General features: G+C 44.4%; 1 long non-coding RNA gene across 2 annotated transcripts in view; it reads left to right on the forward strand.

Moving 5' to 3' along the window:
* The window catches only part of LOC142827174 (uncharacterized), a 117,979-nt gene that overhangs the window by 62,275 nt on the left and 33,558 nt on the right, over positions 1–22,146 (forward strand). For both annotated transcript variants that reach the window (XR_012901647.1, XR_012901648.1), the window contains exon 2: positions 18,186–18,311. This is a non-coding gene — a long non-coding RNA (uncharacterized LOC142827174). The remainder of the gene's footprint in view (positions 1–18,185; positions 18,312–22,146) is intronic.

Here is a 22,146-nt window from a genome sequence, read left to right on the forward strand (position 1 = left end):
TTTTGACCTGAATTCATTAAGATGAATTCATAAAAACAGCATAAAGCAGTACATTTAAGAAGGGAAAAAAATCTAATGCAAAACTATACAATGGGTGATAATACTGCAGAAAAGGGTTAGTGAATTATAGCAGATTACGAATTGAATATGATCCAATAATGTGTGGCAGTTGCCAAAAAATGGGCTGTATTAACAGGAGTGACATATGTAAGACTAAGGAGCAATTATCCCATTGCACTTGGCACTGGTGAGGCCTCAGCTGGATTACTGTATTCAGTTCTGGGCAATGCACTTTAGCAAAGACGTGGACAAATTGCAGAGAGTCCAGAGGTGATCAATAAAAAAAATGATAAAATGTTTAGAAAACCTGATCTATGAGGAAAGGCTAAAAAAAATCTTGACATGTTTATGCTTGAAAAATGATGACTGAAGGAAGACCTGATAGTATAACACTCTTCAAACACATTTAAAGCTAATAGCACCAATGAGAATGGTGATCAATTATTCTCCATATCCTCTGATCAGCATAATCACCAGCAGGCAGATTTGAACCTGGGACCTTTAGAACTTAATGTAGGTGCTGCTACAGCTTGAGCTATAAAGCCAACTGCCTAGCAGCTTAGGTTGCAGAGCTCCCTTGTTCTTATTTCTCACTGTAAGTGGTCTAAGTGCCACTACATGGGACAGTGAACTACCCTAGGGCTATGTCTGCACTCACAGCTTGTTGCGTGAGAAATATGCAAATTAGGCTACGCGTGGAATATCGCTGACCCTCATTTGCATACCTAATGAATCGCCATTTTTGCAGAAGAGGCTCTTGTGCCCGAAGGAGCTGTCTGCACTGTCCCTTCTTGTGCAAGAAAAAACCCTCTTGTGCAATGCTGCTACGCTGATTATTTTCAGGAATAAAGGCATTGTGCAAGAGGGTTTTTCTTGAGCAAGAAGGGGCAGTGTAGACAGCTCCTTCTGGCGCAAGAGCCTTTTCTGCAAAAATGGTGGCTCATTAGGTATGCAATTCCATGCTTAGCCTCATTTGCATATTTCTCACGCAAGAAGCCACGAGTGTAGACATAGCCTAGGGGTGTATCCAGACAGCAGCCTTCTGTAGGAATAAGCTATGCAATTTGCGCCACTTATTCCAAGTCTAAATTGGAAGATCTTATTTTGAAATTTGGCGCTGTGTAGACAGCACCAAATTTCAAAATAAGGCACTATTCTGACAAATCCCTTAACCCTCATAGAATGAGGGTTACAGGGATGCCAGAATAGTGCGCCCACTATTTTGGGAAATAGCGGGTGCTTTTAAAGATGTGACAGTGCTATTTTGGGATAGTTCTGGTACCCTGAAATAGCAATGCAGTCTGGACATACCCTAGGTGTGTGGGTTACAATAGGACAAGAAGGGCTTAATCTGAGACGAAGGAGAGTTAGGTTACATTGTAGAAAATGCTTTCTTTATATAAGAATTACTAAACTCTGGAATAGTTGTCTAGAGGTTAAAGAATCCTGATCACTGGAAGATTTGATTTTAAGAAACGGTTAGACTAACATCTGTGGGGGATGGTCTAGATATACTTGCTCCTGCATCAGTACAGGGGACTTGAGGTCCTTTCCAGTCCTACATTTCTGTGACCCTATAATGCAGGAATTTTCAAACTCTAGGTCACAGCTTGTAAGGGTAAGCTGCTAGCTGGCTGGGAGATGATTTGTTTACCAGCAGAGGTGCAAGTACAGGTGATCACAGCTCCCATTTGGCTGGGAATGGCAATCCACAGCCAATGAAAACAGTGATCACCCATACCTACAGAGGCACAGGTAAACAAAGCATCTTGTGGCTGGCTAGTGGCTTGCTCTTACAAGCTGTGACCCAGAGTTTGAAAACTGCTGCTTTAAGGTATAATCAAATAACAATGACATAGATGATGTGAGCAAAACACTCATATCAAGTGACAAATGCTACTTTTTCTCCGCTGGGGGATTGCAACAAACAAATAGAGCAGAATCACTTCTGGCCAGCTTTCATCCTGTGGGACAAACTGGAACCTTGCCAACTGCCTGGAAAGACAATATAGTGATCTCACTTTATAAGGGCAAGGGACCACACAGTGAATGTGAGAGCTACAGGCTGATCAAGCAACAGGTCCACATTATATACCATTTTGGCTCTCCATTGGTCAGAAATGCACCATGAGCTCAGGAAGCCCCTGGATGTAGCATGCCTCAAGCTTACGCCTGCATTCAGTTCAGTTGACTTAGAGTTGGCCTCCGTCGGTCAGTTGACCATGGATGACGTATCCTAGTTCTCGTCTTGGTTCGTGTCGAATTGTCTGGGACAGCGTCGGGGACAGCGTCGTTGGTGGCTGAAAAGGCCAATCCGGGACAGGCATTCTTTGCCGCAGAAGTCGCAGCTATAGGTGGTTCCCTGGCTGTTGTTGTTGCGTAACTTCCTGCGGGCTCGCTTTTCTTCTGATGCACGCATCATGTTCGTTTCGCCTGACTTGAGCTGTGTGGTCAGGGTGCCCCTCCACTTTGGGCGGTCTGCTGCGAGGTCTTCCCAGGACTGCGTGTTTATGTCGATGGCTTTCATGTCCCTCTTCACGACATCTTTAAATCGCAGGTTCGGGCGCCCTGTGGTTCTCTTCCCAGATGCCAGTTCCCCGTAGAGGATGTCCTTTGGGATCCTCCCATCCTCCATGCGGCGTACATGGCCAAGCCAACGCAGGCGACGTTGTCGGAGCATGGTGTACATGCTGGGGAGGCCGGCTCGAGTCAGAACTTCGAAGTTGGAGACTTTGTCTTGCCAGGTAATACCCAGGATGCGGCGCAGACCTCGTAGATGGAAGGTGTTCAGTCTCCGCTCTTGTCTCGCGTATGTGGTCCATGTCTCGCTCCCGTAGAGCAGGGTGCTGATGACGCAGGCGTTGTACACTGCCATCTTTGTTGCGGTTGTCAGCCTGGAGTTGGTCCACACTCGGGTTGTCAGGCGGGCTAAAGTAGAAGCTGCCTTCCCGATCCTCTTGTCGAGCTCAGCGTCAAGGGAGAGATTATCGGTGATGGTGGAGCCCAAGTACGTGAACTGGTGGACGACGTCAAGCTGGTAGTCGTCTACTGTGATGGCTGGTGGAGTGACAGTGTCCTGGCTTAGGACGTTTGTTTTTTTCAAACTGATAGTCAGCCCAAAGTCTTTGCAGGCCATGGAAAAACGGCTCATCAGCGACTGTAGTTCTTCCTGGGTGTGTGTGACGACTGCTGCGTCGTCGGCAAATATCATGTCCCTGATCAGCATCTTGCGTATCTTCGTCTTGGCTTTGAGGCGAGAGAGATTGAATAGCTTGCCGTCCGATCTGGTGCGGAGGTAGATTCCTTCCGTTGCTGAGCCGAAGGCATGCTTGAGGAGCAGGGCAAAGAAGATCCCAAACAATGTGGGGGCAAGAACGCAGCCTTGCTTGACGCCGCTGCTGATGCTGAAAGGCTCGGAGCAACTGCCGTTAAACTGCACTGTTCCCTTCATGTCTGTGTGGAAGGATTCAATCAAACTCTGCAGTTTTGGTGGGCAGCCGATCTTGTGAAGGATTTTGAAGAGTCCGTCTCTGCTGACCAGGTCAAAGGCTTTGGTGAGATCAATGAAGGAGACGTACAGGGGCATCTTCTGTTCTCTACACTTCTCCTGGAGTTGTCGTAGGGAGAAAATCATGTCTACGGTTGACCGTTCTGCGCGGAAACCACACTGTGACTCCGGGTAGACACGTTCAGCCAGCTTCTGCAGTCGGGTCAAGATGACCTTAGCAAATACTTTGTCTACGATGCTAAGAAGGGAGATGCCTCTGTAGTTGTTGCAATCACTTCTCTCGCCCTTATTCTTGTAGAGGGTGACGATCTTAGCATCCCGCATATCCTGCGGTACGGCTCCTTCTTTCCAGCACTGACAGAGCACTTTGTGAAGAGGGTGCAGTAGGGAACACTTGCACTGTTTCAGCAGGTCTGGAGGAATCCCGTCGCTGCCGGGGGCTTTTCTTGAGGCCAGTTTATCAACAGCCTTGCTGAGCTCTTCTACTGTTGGCTCTGCATCAAGTTCTTCCATTATTGGCAGGCATTCAATGGCATCTAATGCTGCGGAGGTCACCGTATTCCGTCTGGAGTAGAGGTCAGAGTAGTGTTCCACCCATCTCCCCAACTGTTGTTGCTTGTCGGAGATTATTTCTCCAGTAGATGACTTGAGGGGTGCTGTTTTGCTCTTGGTAGGGCCCAGCGCTTTCTTGATGCCGTCGTACATGCCTCTTGTGTTCCCTGATATGGCTGCTTTCTGGATGTCGTTGCTGAGCTGCTGCCAATATTCGTTCGCACAGTGTCTGGCAACCTGTTGAGCCTTGCTCCTAGTAGCCCTGAGAATTTGTAGGTTCCTCTGGCTTGGTGACCGCTTGTATTCTGCCAGGGCGGCGCGCTTGGCTTCTATGACTGGAATCATCACAGAGGACTTTGCTTCAAACCAGTCGTGCGTCTTTGTGGTCCTCTTTCCAAAGGTTGCCAGGGCAGTGCAGTGCATTATGTTCCGCAGTGTTTCCCACTTTTCCATGGCAGAGTCTCCTGTCTGTGTGGCATCAAGTTCCTTCTCAAGCGCTTCTGCGAATTTCTGCGTCAGGTCAGGCTGCGACATCTTGCTGACGTCGATGCGAGGATTTCCTTGTTTCCTTGAACGATAAAACCTCTTCGGGTTCAGCCTGATCTTGCAGCACACTAAGGAGTGGTCTGTGTCGCAGTCAGCGCTATGATAAGAGCGTACGTGCAGGACGCAATTGATAGCTGAGCGGCGAACTAGTATAAGGTCCAACTGGTGCCAGTGTTTCGAGCGCGGATGTCGCCAGGAGACCTTATGCTGGGGCTTGGTCTGAAAGTATGAGTTGGTGATGCACAGGTTGTAGAAAGCGCAGAGCTCGAGCAGGCGTTGGCCGTTCTCGTTCATTTTGCCGACGCCAAATTTTCCGAGGCACGAAGGCCATGAGTCATTGTCCGCACCTACTCTGGCATTGAAGTCACCCAGAAGGATGAGTTGTTCCTTGTCGGGGATGCTGTTGATGACAGATGTTAGGTTCTCATAGAACCGGTCTTTAGTTTCCAATGTTGCGTTCAGAGTTGGGGCGTATACGCTGACGAGGGTGATAGGGCCCGTGGTGGTGTTGAGACGAAGGGTGAGGAGTCGTTCTGAGCCATTACTGCCTGGTTCTACCATACTCAGTAGGCTATTTTTCACCGCGAAAGCTACGCCATGCTGTCTGGGCTCGTCTGGGGCCTTTCCCTGCCAGTAGAAGGTGTAGTCTTTTTCTTTCAGAATGCCTGAGTCTGCCAGTCGTGTTTCCTGTAGGGCGGCGATGTCTACGTTCAGCCTCAGAAGTTCGTTGTTGATGACTGCTGTCTTTCGTAGGTCGTCAATGTCCCATACGTCTTCGGAGAGGCCCGTCAACATTGTACGGACATTCCAACATCCCAGTTTAAGAGGTGGTCTCTTTCTCAGTGTTTTGTTGCCTGGTGCGATGGTTGCAGCCTGCCGTTCGGAATATTCCTAATCCCCATGCACCCAGTGAGGAAAGCAGACTGTGGCGGGGCAGTACCTGACTGTCTGGGGGCTGCCCAGCTTGAGGCGGGCGGTAACTGCCCAGTGAGACCCGAAGATCCCTCCCACCATCGGGAACAACCCCTGGCGCCATGCTCTACGCCAATTGAGCTGTGGCTTATAACCGGTAAACTGTTGCTCCCCGTGTTGTTTCCGCGCTAGTAGCGCTAGCGAGGCTGGAGTGTCCTCTCCAGGGTTGCGAGATATGTTGGTAGTCAGATACTAGCCAGGGCGATGTAATATGGAGGAACAGGCTATTGCCCACGTAGCGGGTCCCCCCTCTCCACGTCGTCGATGGATCCAAAGGAACAGCAGGGCTGCTACAGTTTGGCATCGGCGCCGTCGCAGGAGTTGCCAGAGCGAGGCTGCAAGCAGCGTCGAACTGTCTTAGGGACTCCGACTCCGGATTTTTCCTCGAGGTTTACTCCTGAAGCCTTTTCCAGTTCAGTTGACTATGTCTCAGATAATAGGGTTGTTTTTTTTAAATGAGTCCATGGGCTAATCACTGAAGATCAAGCAATCATTTTTACTTGGGATACCAGTACAATATATGTATGTATAATCTGCATCCGTTTCTATACTTGCTAACAATTATTAGAGAATGCCCTAAAGTGCGTATGCATTATTCCTCCTTCTCTGAAAATAGTCTTTTTCCTTTCATTTGATTTTCAGTAATTAGCTTAATTGTTACAATTCTCTGAGTAGCTGTAGTAATTACCTCTCTTGGTGAACTTGAGAGAAAAGATGATCACATAAATCATATAATAAAAAGACTTGTAAATTACAACCAGAAAAGAAGAGAAAACCTTTATAACTAGATTCTTCCAGAATATTTAATCATTTCTATCTTTCTTGAATATTTTATTAGCCAATCTATCTATATTATTTACAGATGAGCCAAGATTTTAGGTGCCTAAATAGAGGTACCTTAAGAGAGTACCTAAGCTAAGCACTTTCTGAAAATCAAGCCCCTTGAAGGTATTTCAAGAGATGACTTGCTCCCTCCAATCACTAATTACTTTGGAAAACATTGAATAGGTATACCCTTCCATTCTCAATGTCATCTATTGAATTATCCCTGCTTGTAAGATGTTTAGCACAGTGTTGGTATTTTGCAATTGACAGTCTATTCACATTGCACTATTAGCCCAACAATACAGCAAATGGAGTAAAGTAAAGAAGTCAGTGCTATGAGTAGTTCTAACATTAGCTCCAGGCCCACTGGTAGCCATAATCTCTGCTGATCTTACATTGCAGAATGTGGAATTGGCTAATAAACTGTCTAAAGAGTGGGAAGTCCTTTAACAAATAAAGAAAGTTAAACAAATGTAGGGCTGGACTTCTAGACAGACCATTTCAAATTAGTAACACAGAGTTCCCGAAAATCATTGCTATCTGATAGGTCGATTTCTCTTGTAACTTTTCTGACTTTAATGCTTTATACTTCTATCACTTAAAATCTCTCTCTCTCTTTCTAGTTAGATAATCTTGTTTTATTGTTCAATCAAAATTAATCCAGTGTTGTCGATCAACTGAACTGTGTGGGTAACTCCAAGTAAAGTAACACAAAAAACTGTTGCATTTTGACCCCTTACAGGGGCAAAGGACCTATAATATCTGGGCTGTTCCGAGGAGAGCTAGAAAGTGTAGAACACACATTTTTGGGAAAATTCACAGTTGGGAGTTTGTTGGGGTCATAATGAACGTAGTAACCAAGGCTGCTGGAGAGCAGAATGTGACTAGTGTTGCTGACAGGCTGTTGGACCAGGGCTAGGGCTATGGCTATGCAAAAGTACTCGATGTAAGCAGCATTCTGGAAGGCTGCCTGTAAGCATCTCAAGTTGGGAGCTACAGTAGCAAAGCACTGTGTGTAAGGATGTAAAAGGTCAATCTGTAAGCATTGGGCTTACTGGAATCTTACCAGGTAACTGGTTGGATGTTCAGCTGTGCCAGGCTGGAACAGCGGTGGCTGAGTCCAGCTGGCCATGTGAGGGTGACAAGAAAGGCTATGCCTGCATTGGGCCTTGGCCCCACCAGAGCAACCTAGGCAACCAGGCTGATACTAGAACCCCAGCCCTGGTAGTTGGGCAGGACTGGGATCCTGCCAGAACAGGCCAGTGGGATCCCAGCCCTGGCCATGCCAGAGCAGCCTGGGCAGCAACCGGTGGGACACTGGGACCATGGACCTTCCCATATTAGGCAACCCAGGTGGCCAGGCATTCTGTGGCAGAATGGGGCAAGGAGGGCCTCAGCCCTGGCCATATTGGGCCATCATGCAGGATCTGCCTGCCAGCGGTTAACTGTTTAAATGGTATAAATTGATTCATTTGACCGGTTAACTATTTTAATGGTTGTTTACGTCCCTAATTGAGCGTCACAAACTGGCAGGGCAGGCTGCAACACCACATAACTGGTGTGTGCTATGCTGTGATTCATCACACAAGTGTCCTATGTAGAGGACATTTGTTTTTTCAGAGACCACACTGCCTGGGTGAGGTGGCCATGCTCTCTCTGTGAAATTCTACTCTTTACTCCATTCAGCAACACTTGCAGATGGAGCAGCTTGATTTATTTTGACTACAAAGGCAGAGTAAAATCTAAACTATTTGAAAACAATAAGAGCAATGAGTATTTCAGAAATGTCAATCTTCAACAACCCTGATGATTACTTTAAAATGCTCTCAAAATCCTAGCGCCTGGAAGACAACCCCAGAAAGGGCAATAGAAATATCCCCAAGGAAAAAAAAGTTGTTTGTCTGCAATTCCAGGATTATCATCATTGAAAACAGAAGAAAGAAGAAATGTTATGCCAATCATTGTTTTCAATATCAACCCTCACAACAACTGCTTCTATTCAGGCATCCTATTGTTACAGCACTTTTTATTATAAACAGAACTCTTAGTAAGTCTTAAGCTACTGGCACTGGAAGTTGTTAGTCAAAGCACGACAATTAAAAAACGCATTTATTTTTTCCTTTTCTGGCCTACTACTGTACTATACGAGTCAGATATTCCAATGCAAGGAGCGGCGTTCTGGCATGACAGAGGGACAGGGTGTTAGGTCTGGCTCCCAGATTCTTAGGATGGCTCCTACCACAGACATGGTGCACAGGAGCAAGGCAAACCAAAAAACAGGACTATGTAGCACTTTAAAGACGCCAATGGACTGTTTTTGCTAGCTGTGGATTGTGGGCCCAGCAGGGCATTGGTCTTGTCTGTACCAACACCCAGCATTCCCTCTTCTGTCACTGGGAAGGTGGTATCACAAGAACCATCTAAGCACCACACCTGAGAACTGTCCTGGACAGGGGAATTCTCAGCTAGCCAGATCCAGCTGCTTTTCAGACCCTTTTCATTACCCTCTTTATAACTGCTAGAAATGAAACCAGATTTGCATACCGTAAATCAGATCATACCTGAATTTGGAAATTTGCACTTTGAGCCCATCTTTAATTTATGTACATGTATGGTCATAAAGGCAGGGCTGGAAAGAACATACATTCTTTGGAAAATGAGGAGTTAAATAATGACTCACAAATGCCTGAGACTGAGCTCCAGCTTTAAATCGGTGTTCAGTCAAATAATATGCAAGCAGAAGTATGGTCAATCACTGAGGGGGTACTTGTGAAAACATCTACTACTATACAGAAAATAAAGAAATGCTTGAAAAAAAATAATCAGAAGGCAGCAGTCCCAGACAATATGTAATCCATAACTATTTGTCCATAACACAGATTAACTTTTGAAAGATCATGGGTAATAGGAAAGCACCAGCAAGTAAAACAAAAACTACAACAAAACAACAACCAAAAACCCCCACACACCTTCCATCAGTGAAAGACAGACAAAGAAAGAATAGGGATGCCTGGCAGTTACCACACATTGTTCCTCTAGTAGTCATAAAATGAACAAATATTACTGGTAGATCCACTGGACTACCAGAGAGTAAAGGAGCACTGAAAGAGAATTAGGCCATGGCATAGAAGTTAAATGTCTCAGCATCTGTCTTTACTCCAGAGAACACTGGGAGAACACTTTCCCCTATTTTAAAAAGTGGAAGGTCTGTGAGAGACTGAGCACCAAATAGCAGTTGAAAAGCAACAGGTCATCAGGAACCAATGGTATCCATGAGTTCTGAAGAACTTAGAAATAAAATGTCAAGTTGCTAACATTAATATACAGCCATTAAAATCTATTACCCTCCAGTTCTCTGGTGTTATAAAGTCATAAAGATGGTGGGGGTGATGCTAGAAATTACAAACCAGTCTGCCTTCCTCCAATAATGGGTAAATTTGTTGAAAGAATAATTTAGAATAGAATGGTAAAACATCCAGATGAACGTGAGACAACAGAACAAGCCAGCATGGTCCCTATAAATGAAAACCATGCATTTCTAATTTCCCAGAATTGCTTGGGAACCCCAACAAAATGGTGGACCAAAAAACAAATATTTTTATTTTTATATATATATATAATTACACACACACACACACACACACACACACACACACACACACACACACACACTTTTTCAGCCCTTCAGAAAGCCTTTGCCAAAAGTTGCTCATGACGATGTGAAAGAAACTATGTAACTATGCAATAACATTGGGAACTGGTCAGAATACAGAGAGGGGAGGGACTTTTTTAAAACATAGTTTAGAGCAGTTTCAACACTTTAGTTTCCACTAGCATGGTGCTGCATGGATCGATGTGCAATGAGTTAATGCACTTTGGAAATTATCCTTGCATAGGATGCATTACAACAGTGAATAGGCAAGAACTGAAGGAAACTCCCAGGACCCCCCATATTCACCATGGTTATATGATATGTTGTGTTGTAGCCAGACAGCCCCCCCCATCTCATCCATCTTATTTTGCCTCTCTGAGGTTCCTGAAGCATACAGGACAGAGAAGGAGCAATAAAATCAGCATAGTCTATGCTGGCTCATCTGATCCTGAGAAGCTGAAAACATAGATATGAGGAGAGAGCGATTAAGGCAATAAGCTGGCCTCAAGGCTGCGAGAAGTACCCGTCTGGCACCCATGTTGATATGAACACACTGTCCCTGGAAGAGGAATTTCCCACTGAGAAAAGAATGCCCAGTACTTCCAATTTAGTTATCTCTCTTACAAGTGTAAATTAAGTTCACAACTCCCTTGTAAGAACTTGTCTCACAAAAGACAGACCAGCACCATTTGGCATCACAGATAAGAAAGAGAAATACATGACCCAATGGGTATAAAGGTGGGTACAGCAGCACACTCACCTTTGAGTGTCATTCTACCCTCTACCTGCTGGTCGGGTTAGGTGTTTGACCTCCCGAGGTTCTATGGGGACGCCCACCTCGTATTTTCGTCTTTCCTAGGAATTGAGGGACCGGCTCTGGCCTGACACGCTGGAGTCGAGAGGCACAGAAGGGGGTAAAAAAATATACCTGGATGTGGTCCTCCGTCTTAAGTGTACACAGACTAAGAGCTCGTTAAAGGTTAAGCTGTTACTTGGTACTATTATTTCTGTTTTTCCTATCTTTATCTTCTTTGTAACCATTTTTTAAGATCTATATTTTGCTAGCAGTTAAGAAATAGAACAATAGCCATTGCAACCATATGATTTATAAGCTTCCTCAATAAACCTGTAACTGTTTAAGCTTTAACCTGACTCCTTCAGTTGCTGTAACAGAACCAGGCACAATTTAAAAGAACTTCAGCCAGTCTTAAGGGACAGATATAGGGAGAGCTTGGGCGTTTGGATTTGTGTCATTCCCAGGTGGCAGATCCATTGGGGCACTTCTCAGCCTCCCCCAGGCTGCCCACTGCGAAGGAATCACAGATTCTAGCAGCTAAAATCTGAAGTGTAATAAGCTCTCCCTGCAAACTTACTGGGGCGCTCGTCAACCTCCTCCAGGTTGCCCGCTGCAAGGGACCCCGGTCTCAGCAGTTGAAGTCTCGGGTGTATAGCACACACACACACACCACTCACTGCCCTGACCGTCGGCTGACATGTGTACAAAGTATGCCTTTTGGGGTATAATTTTAAAAGTCTTGATCTGCTGAACTTTAAAAGCCTGTTGGATTGTATGTGCTATCATTGTATGGGAAGTTATGGAGTTTTGCTATTGTGAGTTACCAAAATATGTTGTAAGGTTGAGAGCACCTACAAACCAGCCTTTCAGATACAACAATGTAAAAGCTAGACCCTAATGATAGTCTAGTAAGGGGAACTCAACTTACAAAGACTATCCCAGGAACCGTATACAACAGAGACTTCTCAGAGATAGCACGTGAACAGTGGAGACTGCTCGACTCGAGTCACTGCAAAAGGTCTCTCCAGTGAGCTATAAGCAGATATAAGCAGGGGAAGTTACAATATCTGTTGTTCCCCCCCCCCCCCCGCCCACACACACTTCAATGCCTGGAAACACATGTGGAAGGCAAAGACTGAACGGAGGTGGTCTTGGGCTAAAGGAGACTTCCAGCCTGTGTATGGAAGACAAAGATCTGTGACTTGTTTGTACTGTCTATCAAGGCTATGCTGCTTAATTCAAATACTGTCTTGACTATAGAACTTAGATGGAGATGCTGTTTTCTAAGAAATAAAAGTAAACACATTTGACCAGTATGCTTACTGCTTATAATGACGTAAACTTTATTTTATCTAAAACAGCATGTTTTGAGCTGAAGTGTTTGGAAAATCTGTTCAGGAGCAAAAGCTGGTGAATATCAGCTCCACATTAAGGAGTGGTGGTGGACTGGATTATGAAATGACACTGATCAGTATTCTGTTCAAGGCAGCACCGTACAGCCGTAGGGATCTAGGCTGGGGAAACTGGCTGGAGCCTCTCTATTGTTAGTTCTCTAGTGGGTAGGGGAAGCATTCAGGTAACTCAACTGGGTGTGTTCCTGCCTGTGGATGTCTGTGCAAGTGCAGCACCTGGAGAGATTTGCAGCTTGTCACAACATCACAGCATGAGAGGGAGCCCAAGTAGGTAAGTCAGAGTGGTCAGCAATATCTCAGTTTGTACCCTGGGGAAACTATCACAAATATGTAATATAATGAATGACATAGAGAAGGTAATTCATGTGCTCCTATTTATCTTTTTCTCATAATACAAGAGCACAAGGGTCATCTACTGAAATTGGAAGACAATAAATCTAAACCATATTCATTTTTATCATAACTCACCATTAGCCACCCAGTATTTTCCTAAATACTAGAAAGACCAAGAGCTTTGTAAGATTTAAGGAAGTATTAAAACATTCATATTGTACTGCCACTGACATTGTGGCATTTTCAGTAAATACTGTGCATTAAATTCCCTCTGTCATGAAAATATTCGTTATAGCCTTTGAAAAGTAACACAATAATAGTCCTTTAATACATAATCTGTACTATGCTCATTGTAGGGGAGGAAGCTATTAACAAAAGGGTCATTAAGGAGTTGAAAAGTAACACAGTAATAGTCCTTTAACACATAATCTGTACTATGCTCATTGTAGGGGAGGAAGCTACTAACAGAAGGGTCATTAAAGAGTTAAAATGTATCTCAAATATCCTACCTCAGAGGAGTTTCTTTATTGGATTTTTTTAAAAAATCTAGATCCCAGCGCTGGTCTTTACCATTGCTGCAGCATGCTTTGTATGGGAGAATCTCTCACACTAGCACTGTTTGCTGTTTGATAAGTAGTTGTCATTACACTCGATTTTTGACTGTGCTGGATGAATTTAACTGGACAGAACCAAATCACCAAAGTAAAACAACATCTTCCTTGGCCAAAACAAATCTTTGCTAAGTCTGGGAGCTCTGGCATTTGGGTTAATGGAGTTACTGCAGAAGTCATTACTTCCAGGATGTTATTTCCTGAAATGCATTATGGGACGCTGACAACATGAATCCAGAACCAACTGCTGCACAGTTTTGTCCCAGCAGGCCCTGGGAGAATATCCCAGAAGGCAAAGCTACCCACAGTGCATCGCTTTGAGTCAACAGCAGGCTCCCTAATGGTGCCTTCTCAAAATCAAGTGCCCAGAAATTGACCATAATAGATTTGACTTTATCTCGTAGTATAGACGTCATCTTAGTTAAGCAAAGAACACAATGCTGATTATTATAGTACTGTTTGGGTAACATTCCTTAGGCTGCCACTCATTCCTGTCCTATCTTGAAAGGTGAATGCTTGTGGGTCATTTCCACACACAGAATGGCGTCACATGAGGAAACTGGCGTTTTTACCATCCGGTTGATTCTTAACTTTGACAATGTGATCTTAGATTTCTTCTACCCTCAGCACAAGTAATTATAGCCTCCCACTACTTTAGAAAAACCACATTCTTCTCTTTCAAATAGTCAGATTTTTAGAACTTCTTCTGCCCACCTTAGCTCATGTCAGTCAGGCCTTATGTAACCAAACTGCATTTCCCGAGCTGAGACCCACTCTTCAGAACAGCTATTAGTGGAAGAAGACTTCAAAAGAAAAGCTGATCTTGATATTCTATGCTGACAATACACAGAATTTCACCAACAACTAATAGGAAGATATAGGTTGGATGGAGCATTGTGTGGCAGAGGACTAGTTAGCATTAAAGGGGATTCAGTTTTTTAAAACTTACTGGCTATTCTAGAATAAAAAAAGTCTTAAGCATTCTTTTATCCTCAGCGTACTCCAGAAGAGGACAGTGTAATTTACTTTTAAATATTTTGAGCATAGTAAAAAATGCTTTTGTGGTCACATTAATGGATTAAAATCTCAAATTAGAAGGTCTATAAATGCACAAGGGAGTGATTAGCACTCTGTACTAGCCTATGTAATCTGAGGGTTCATGTTATAAAAGATTTTCTATACTGACATATCTTGGAACTCTCATTTGGTAAAAAATTTTTAATCTCTCTGTTGTTCGTGCATGGTCTTTAAGTCTAGATGATACTTTGCCTGTGAAATAGATGCCAGAACAAAATAAATTGGGAAATCCAGGGGTAATTGCTTAACAAGGAGGATGGTAGATCACCACAAACTATATACCTCTTAAAGCAAGTATCAAGGAAGTCCGCATCGTAGAAACATCTTGAACAGAGAAAACATGATTCTATTTGTGGCCTGTTCCTGTAAATGCCTGAAGTGGAACATCCATTGATCTCAGTGGGATTACATTGATGGAGCAATTGCAGGATCAGGTATAGAACAAAGGCTTTAGCATACTAGTATTTCAATCAGAGTTGAAGGGTTTAGTACAGGAATGGGTGCGTAAGGCTCTGTGGCCTGAAATGTGCAGGTGATCAGACTAGGTGATTATGACTTTTCCATCTGTCCTTAAAGTCTATGAATCTACACAGGTTCCTATACCACCCTCAGGGTACGTCTACACTGCAATACTATTTCAAAATAACTAGTGCTATTCCGCAATAACTTAGTCCATGTCTACACAGCAGGCAGTTATTTCAAAAGAGTGTCAAAATACTGTCAAGCTGGAGGACTTCTTATGCTGACTTCTGTAACCCTCATTGTATGATGAATAAGGGAAGTCAGAGGAAAAGTGCTCTATTTTGAAATAAGTGCGTGTAGGCACTCCCTATTTCAAACTAAGATACGCAATTGATGTAGCTCAATTTGCGTAGCTTATATCAGATTAAGCCCTGAAGTGTAGATGCACCCTCAGAGAAGTATCTGAGCACCATGAAGTTAGATGATTAACACTGAAATCAATAAAGTTAAGGGTGCAAAATGTGTTCAGTTACAAAAAGCACTGTTTGCCTTGATTATTTTCCAAAACCATCTCCTTTTAACATGGAATTTTCCTATGCTTGGTCTCTGTCCAAAAATAAATCTATCTGGGAAGTTTGAGGAAAGTCCCTTTAGCTGCTTTTGAGTTACATGCATGCAAGTTTTAAAAAAAAGTTATTCTGCTTCGGTGAAAAAAACTGGTGAAGTTCTGGCTCATTTTTCCAATGAACCCACACAGCTGAATGTTTCAACTTGGTATTTAAATATTTCTTACTGGGTAATATGTGCAAGTTTAATTTAAAAAAGATAATTGGGTATAAGAGAAATGTAAAAGGAATCTGTAGACTTGTAGAATGTAATCTAGAAGTATATCCTTGAATGAGCCATCTCTTAGAAATCTATATCAGGGATAGAATTCCATCTGGGTTGGTTAGAAGTATTACAGAATAATTCTCAATTACATTCTATAGGATTTTTCCAGAGAGGGGAAAATAGAACTGCTATATTCATTCTAGATATTTTGCAGTGTTGTGTGCGTGGCATCCAAAACTAGATTCCAAAACCCCCCAAAGCTTGGAGCGTGCAAACCTACTGAAATAGTGTCACCTCATTCTTAGCATGAAATGACAATTATTTATAGATCCATAATCCTCAATTATTTCCAGTATTTTCTTATTTTTATTCTTCAGAAAGAACCTTGTAATAATCAGTGACTAAACTAACTCTTTTGGGTGCTGTAATGTAACATTCCTTAATATATCACAGATTAGAACTGCTTTTCCACTATTTGTAAAAAATGGAACCTGGCCTATCTTTTGAAAGCGTTAGCAATTTCTGTCTAAAAGGCAATTCAGTAGTTGAATACTTTCAGGCTGCTGTCACAGGGCAGTCTGCTGCCTGTGTGTCATCTTGCCTTTGTTTGCCCTCTTCTGGGCACCTTAAGCACTTCACATACAGACTCCTCTTCAGCAAGGTCTCCCTCGAGGTGGATTTATTAACATAATACAGCATTGAAAATAAAGGTTCTCAAAGCTCCATCAGGTCTCTACTCCTAGCCCTCCTGCTGAGATCTAGGCTTTCCTTGCCAACTCTTGACAGATAAGGTTGCTGAATTTCTAATCGCACAAAATGTAACATCCCCACCTTGCCCCTTCCCTAATGCCCCACCCCTTTTCTATGGTCTCTTCCCCACTTGCTACATCCACCCTCCCTCTGTGTCTTGCTCTCCTCACCCTCCCTCACTTTCACCCATCTGGGGGCACAGGGGCAGGAGGGTATGGGCTCTGGGTGGGGGCATAAATAAGCATTTCAGTCTGTGGAAAAAGGTTCCAGACTGGAACACAGGGTTGGGTTACAGGAGAGAATGAAGGTTTCAGATAGGGGTGGGCTCAGGGCTAGATTATGGGGTGTAGGCTCTGAGAGAGAGAGGTTGGGTGTGTGAAAGGACTCCAGGCTGAGGCATAGGCTTGGAGGTATGGGGTCCCAGTGGTACTTACCACAGCTCCTAGGCAGCGTCTGCCAGGCCCTTGTGGTCCTTAGGCCCACGGTGGGTGACCAAGGAGGCTCCATGCACTGCCCTCATGCCCACAGGTACCACCCCCACAGTTCCCATTGGTTACAATTCCCAGCCAAGGAGAGCTGTAGTTGTAGCATCTGACAGCCCTTGAGCCTATGGGCCATAGGGACCTGGCAGCTGCTTCTAGGAGCATGCTGAGCCAGGAAAGGTGGGAGCCTGCCTTAGCCCCAGGCCTCCAGTGCACTGTCAATCAGACTTTTAACAATGCTGCATGAAGCTGCCAGGGTCCCTTTGTGACCGGGCATTACAGTCAAACATGAGATGCCTGGCAACCCTTCGGAGTCCATTTACTCCTAGCAGCCATTGATTCTGGTTGTCTTCCTCTGCAGTTTCTGGCTGCAATTTAATAGGGGAATCAGTTCCTCCATATGGAGCTGGTTAAATCTTCAGCTCACACCAGGTGTGGCAGGTAAGGCTAACTGTATATGGGGCTGGCCAGCTCCAGGTTTTAGAGGGGCAGGCCACACTGTTACACAACCTTTCCAGAGTTTCTAGGAAAAACCCTGTATGTGGCTTGGAAATGGGAAAGACTAACAAAGCAGGAAATTGTTTTCCAATTGCTCTTTTCTTCCCTTTACCAAATCTGCTCCCCTCCTTCTTCCTCCCCTCCTTGTTTCTGATTAAAAAACAAGCACCATAGACAGATATGATAGGGGAGAGGAGTGCTAAGATAATGGTTTTATTCATGATGAAATCTACCTTTGTAACAGATCTGGAGGTTTGCTCTTAGAAGGCGTGTTGGTTTAGTACATTGCATAAACACACTAAGGTTATTTTTATGGCAGTTGCCTGGACATTTAATGGGCATTTTGTGCCCTTCAGTTATGCTCTTCAGTTGATTTAGGTTTGTTGCATTTCTCAATTCCTGCCCAGCATGAACAGCTGTGTGTTTAAATAAAAAAAATTTGGCCATCACCCAAACTGATCATCAAATGCCATTGTAAAACGTCACCCTGACTCTGCAATGAATGCAGCACAGAGAGATTATATTACATTCATATGATATTATTGGCTGGGACAGTTTGTAACTGTACATTAGTCCCTCTTTACTGCAGAGATATAGAAATACTTACAGTATGAGTCATACAATCTATTCCAGAAAGAAGAGTTAGCATTATGTACAGCAAATTGCTCTATTCTTGTAGTTTATTAGTGGCATTTCAAAAAGGGCTGTCTATTCAAATGACAGCAGAACATTGGAAAACTTGCATTTAAGACTGATTACTATAGGATCTGTTTTTGTGTGGATGATCCTGCCTTTCCCTTTTGTCTCTCCTGATGTAGGTGCCTTCTGTTACCACTGAAAAGTTGCTGGTGCCAGAGGTAGAAGCAGTGATGTCCCTGTTATCTCTATATCTTCCTATGGCCCCTCAATTTCCAGTGCCACCAGCTCCCAGACACCATATCTTGGTGAGTGAAAGATCTCATCTCAGAAAAGCTGGCAATGCATCTTCTCCAAAGGATCCCCTTTTCTGCAGGGTAGCATGCTGGCCTCCTCTCCACCATCCTCAGACTGGCCAACCTGTGCCCCATCTCAATGAAAATGGCAATAATCCCTGACCACCTGCTTGTCCCAGTAAAATCAACCAGTATTTCTCTGTGGCAACTTTATGTGGGCTGCAAACTAGCATTAGTGCTGCTTCTTGACAATGCCATGCTTGTGCCAATGGTAGAACTGTCCTGGAACTAGTCGGGCAAATAATTTCTCTCCCTTTCTACTACAAATATTTTCCTCACTGTATGCTGCTGAACAGTGAAGACAAGTAGCATATTCTATATGGGGCCCTGCTGCATAATCCAGCAGGGGGATGGAGTTCCTAAAAGCCCTGCTTGCCTCTGTCAAGATTCCATCACAGGGGTTTGGAACAGGTCCCATATGAAGAGTGATTAAAAAGACTGGGACTTTTCAGTTTAGAAAATAGGAGATTAAGGGGGGATATGACAGAGGTCTATAAAATCATGACTGATATGGAAAAAGGAAATAAGAAAAGTTATTTATTTATTCCCACAATATAAGAACTAGGGGCTACCAAATGAAATTAATAGGCAGCAGGTTAAAACAAACAAACAAAAGCTTTTCTTCATTCAGCGCACAGTCAATTTGTGGAACTCCTTGCCAGAGGATGTGGTGAAGGCTAGGACTTGAACAGGATTAATAAAAGAGCTAGATTCATGGAGGTTAGGTCCATCAATGGCTATCAGCCAGGATGGGTAGAAATGGTGTCCCTAGCCTCTGTTTCTCTGGATATGGGTGACAGGAGAGAGATCACGTGAGGATTACCTGTTGTATCCTCCCTCTGGGGCATCTGGTATTGACCACAGTTGGAAGACAGGAAAGTGGGCTAGATGGACCATTGGTCTGATCCAGTATGGCCGTTCTTATGTTCATATCAGTGAGAAAAATATTGGTCTGCACTCTTCCCAGCTAAGGACACTGTGCACAACACTAATTGTGTTAAATGACTTAACTTCTCTAGGAATATTGTAGTAAGCAAAGCCAGAGTGTTCAGAAAAAGATAATGTAAAATTCCCTATTCCTACTTACCAGCTTGCTCCCCTTCAATGCCCCAGTGGCTCACTAAGCCCTCCTCCTGCCTCTATGTTTCAATGGGTGAAATGAAAGAATGCCATTACCAGACACCATTAAACTGTTCAAGTTTTGGCTATTGAGTAGCTGGATTCTGTATCACAGCACCACCCAGAGAGCCCACTCTGGCATTAGAGTCCATCATACAATGTGCTGTACAGACGTGTTTTTTTTTAAATGACAGTCCCTGGCCAAAACACTTACAAGGTTAGTACATTGAGACAAAAGAAGGATAATTAAAAATATAGGAAGGAAGGACAGTTAGCACAGAAGGCAGACATGTCAGCACAGTGTTTCCCTATTGATGGGCACACAAGTGAAGAAGAGCAGAGAGTATAAGGAGAGGCAGCAGGTGAGCGTGTGACAGAAGAGGACAACATTTTGTTGAGTAGAAAACAAGAAATAAATATGAGAAGTGCAACCTGCACTTGGATAGTCAGAGAGCAGAAAAAGATCCTAATTGTGTCTGAATAAACTATTTCCTGGGAATTGTTTGTGGTCCTTTATTATTTATGGACCCTCCACATTACTGCTTGTGCAGCGGGGGAATTCAGATACCAGTGAAAAAAGAAATATTACTTATGTTCAGCTCACACTGCAGAAGACATGACTGCAAGCTGCAAACTTTGATAAGTAGCACTTTAGAACCGAAGTATAAACTTGGACACTAGAGGGAACCAACACTTCAGGTTTGAAACGGAAAAGTTTCTGAAATGGCTCCAACCACATCACAAATGCAGTTCATGGAAAAAGAGAAAAAAATAAAAATAACCCCCTCATATTCACTACTGGCAGCTAGTAATCATAGTAGGAAGAACAGAACCAGTATTAACAGCAACCCTTTAGGAAAGAAAAAAAATAAGCTGGACTTTAAAGCTCAAGTTAAAACAAGAAAATGTCTGGACAACCTTCTAAGTTTTAATTGTAAGTGCTTATTTATTAAAAACTGACAAAAAATACCCAATTGTGACTAATAGTCATTACAATAGAACAATCTGTATTTTAACTATAACAAGGCATCTGCCTATTCATTACTAAGTGAGGGTATGTCTACACTACAGTACTAATTCGAACTAACAATTCGAATTAGTTAATTCGAACTAAGCTAATTCGAACTAGTGCGTCTAGACTTAAAAACTAGTTCTAATTAGCGTTTTGCTAATTCAAACTAGCATATCCGCATTGAGTGGACCCTGAACCGAGGTTAAGGATGGCCGGAAGCAGTGCGGGCAGGGCATCAGCTTAGGACTCAGAGCGTGGAGCTGCTGTCTCAGGGTAGCCGAGGGCTGTGCTTAAAGGGACCTGACCCCCACCCCGGACAGACAGTTCTCAGGGTTTCCCCGCTTGCAAAGCAGTCCTGGCTTGGAGTGCCCTGAGTGCCCACACTGGGCACATCACAGCACTCGGCCATTAGCCTGGCTGCACTTGCCGCAGGCTGCCATCCAGGGGTGATCAATCGGGGGGGGGGGGGATGCAGGAGAGCTTCCACCCCGAGGAGCCCACAGAGCCACCCCAGTCCTCCCTCATCTCCTTCCACTTACCCCTCCTTAGCCCCTCTTCCTGATGTACAAAATAAAGGACACGTGTGTTCAAAAATAGAAACTCTCTTTATTTAACAAAACTTGGGGAGACTGGGAAAAGGAGGTGGGAGAGGGGAAGTGAGAGGGTGGGATAGGGGAGGGCAACTAAAAAGATCAGGGGTTTGGAACAGGTCCCATATGAAGAGAGGCTAAAGAGACTGGTACTTTTCAGGTTAGAAAAGAGGAGACTGAGGGGGGATATGATAGAGGTCTATAAAATCATGAGTGGTGTGGAGAGGGTGCATAAAGAAAAGTTCTTCATTAGTTCCCATAATAGAAGGACTAGAGGACACCAAATGAAATGAATGGGTAGCAGGCTTCAAACTAATAACAGAAAGTTCTTCTTTACAAAACAAATAGTCAACCTGTGGAACTCCTTGCTGCAGGAGGCTGTGAAGGCTAGAACTAGAACAGAGTTTAAAGAGAAGTTAGATAAAGTCAGGGAGGTTGGGTCCATGGAGTGCTATTAGCCAGGGGGTAGAAATGGTGTCTCTGGCCTCTGTTTGTGGAAGGCTGGAGATGGATGGCACGAGACAAATGGCTTGGTCATTGTCTTCGGTCCATCCCCTCCAGGGTCCCTAGTGTTGGCCGCTGTCAGCAGACAGGCTACTGGGCTAGATGGACCTTTGGTCTGATCCAGTACAGCCATTCTAAGCTCAGGGCTCAGGGTTGGGGGGTCTCACTGGACCACCCTGATTTTCATGCCAACCTGCTCCTGGGTGGTCAGGCTGGCAGCTATCCTGCCCTAGACGGCCACTTTCCTGTGCCTAGTGCGAAGGTAGTGGATGAGGTCCATGATCTCCGCACTAGACCAGGTGGGCGCCCGCCTCTTGTGGACTTGGGCAGGCTCCTGGGAGCCGCCAGCCTAGTCCTGGGAAGAGGCGGAGGGCTGGGTGGCAGCGGGTGGATGGTTCGTGCCGTTACAGGTGCAGGGTCTGCTGGCTGGGTGCTGGCAGGCTTGCACCTGGCATGGGCACTGTAGCCAGACCGTGCCCCTTTAAGGGCTCCGGGGCCGGGAGTGGGGCAGACAAGTTTCCCTGGTGGTGCCCAGAGTGGCCACCAGGGACAGCTGGGGAGG

The sequence above is a fragment of the Pelodiscus sinensis genome, chromosome 2 (genome assembly GCF_049634645.1).
Source record: "Pelodiscus sinensis isolate JC-2024 chromosome 2, ASM4963464v1, whole genome shotgun sequence".
Taxonomy (NCBI): Eukaryota; Metazoa; Chordata; order Testudines; family Trionychidae; genus Pelodiscus; species Pelodiscus sinensis.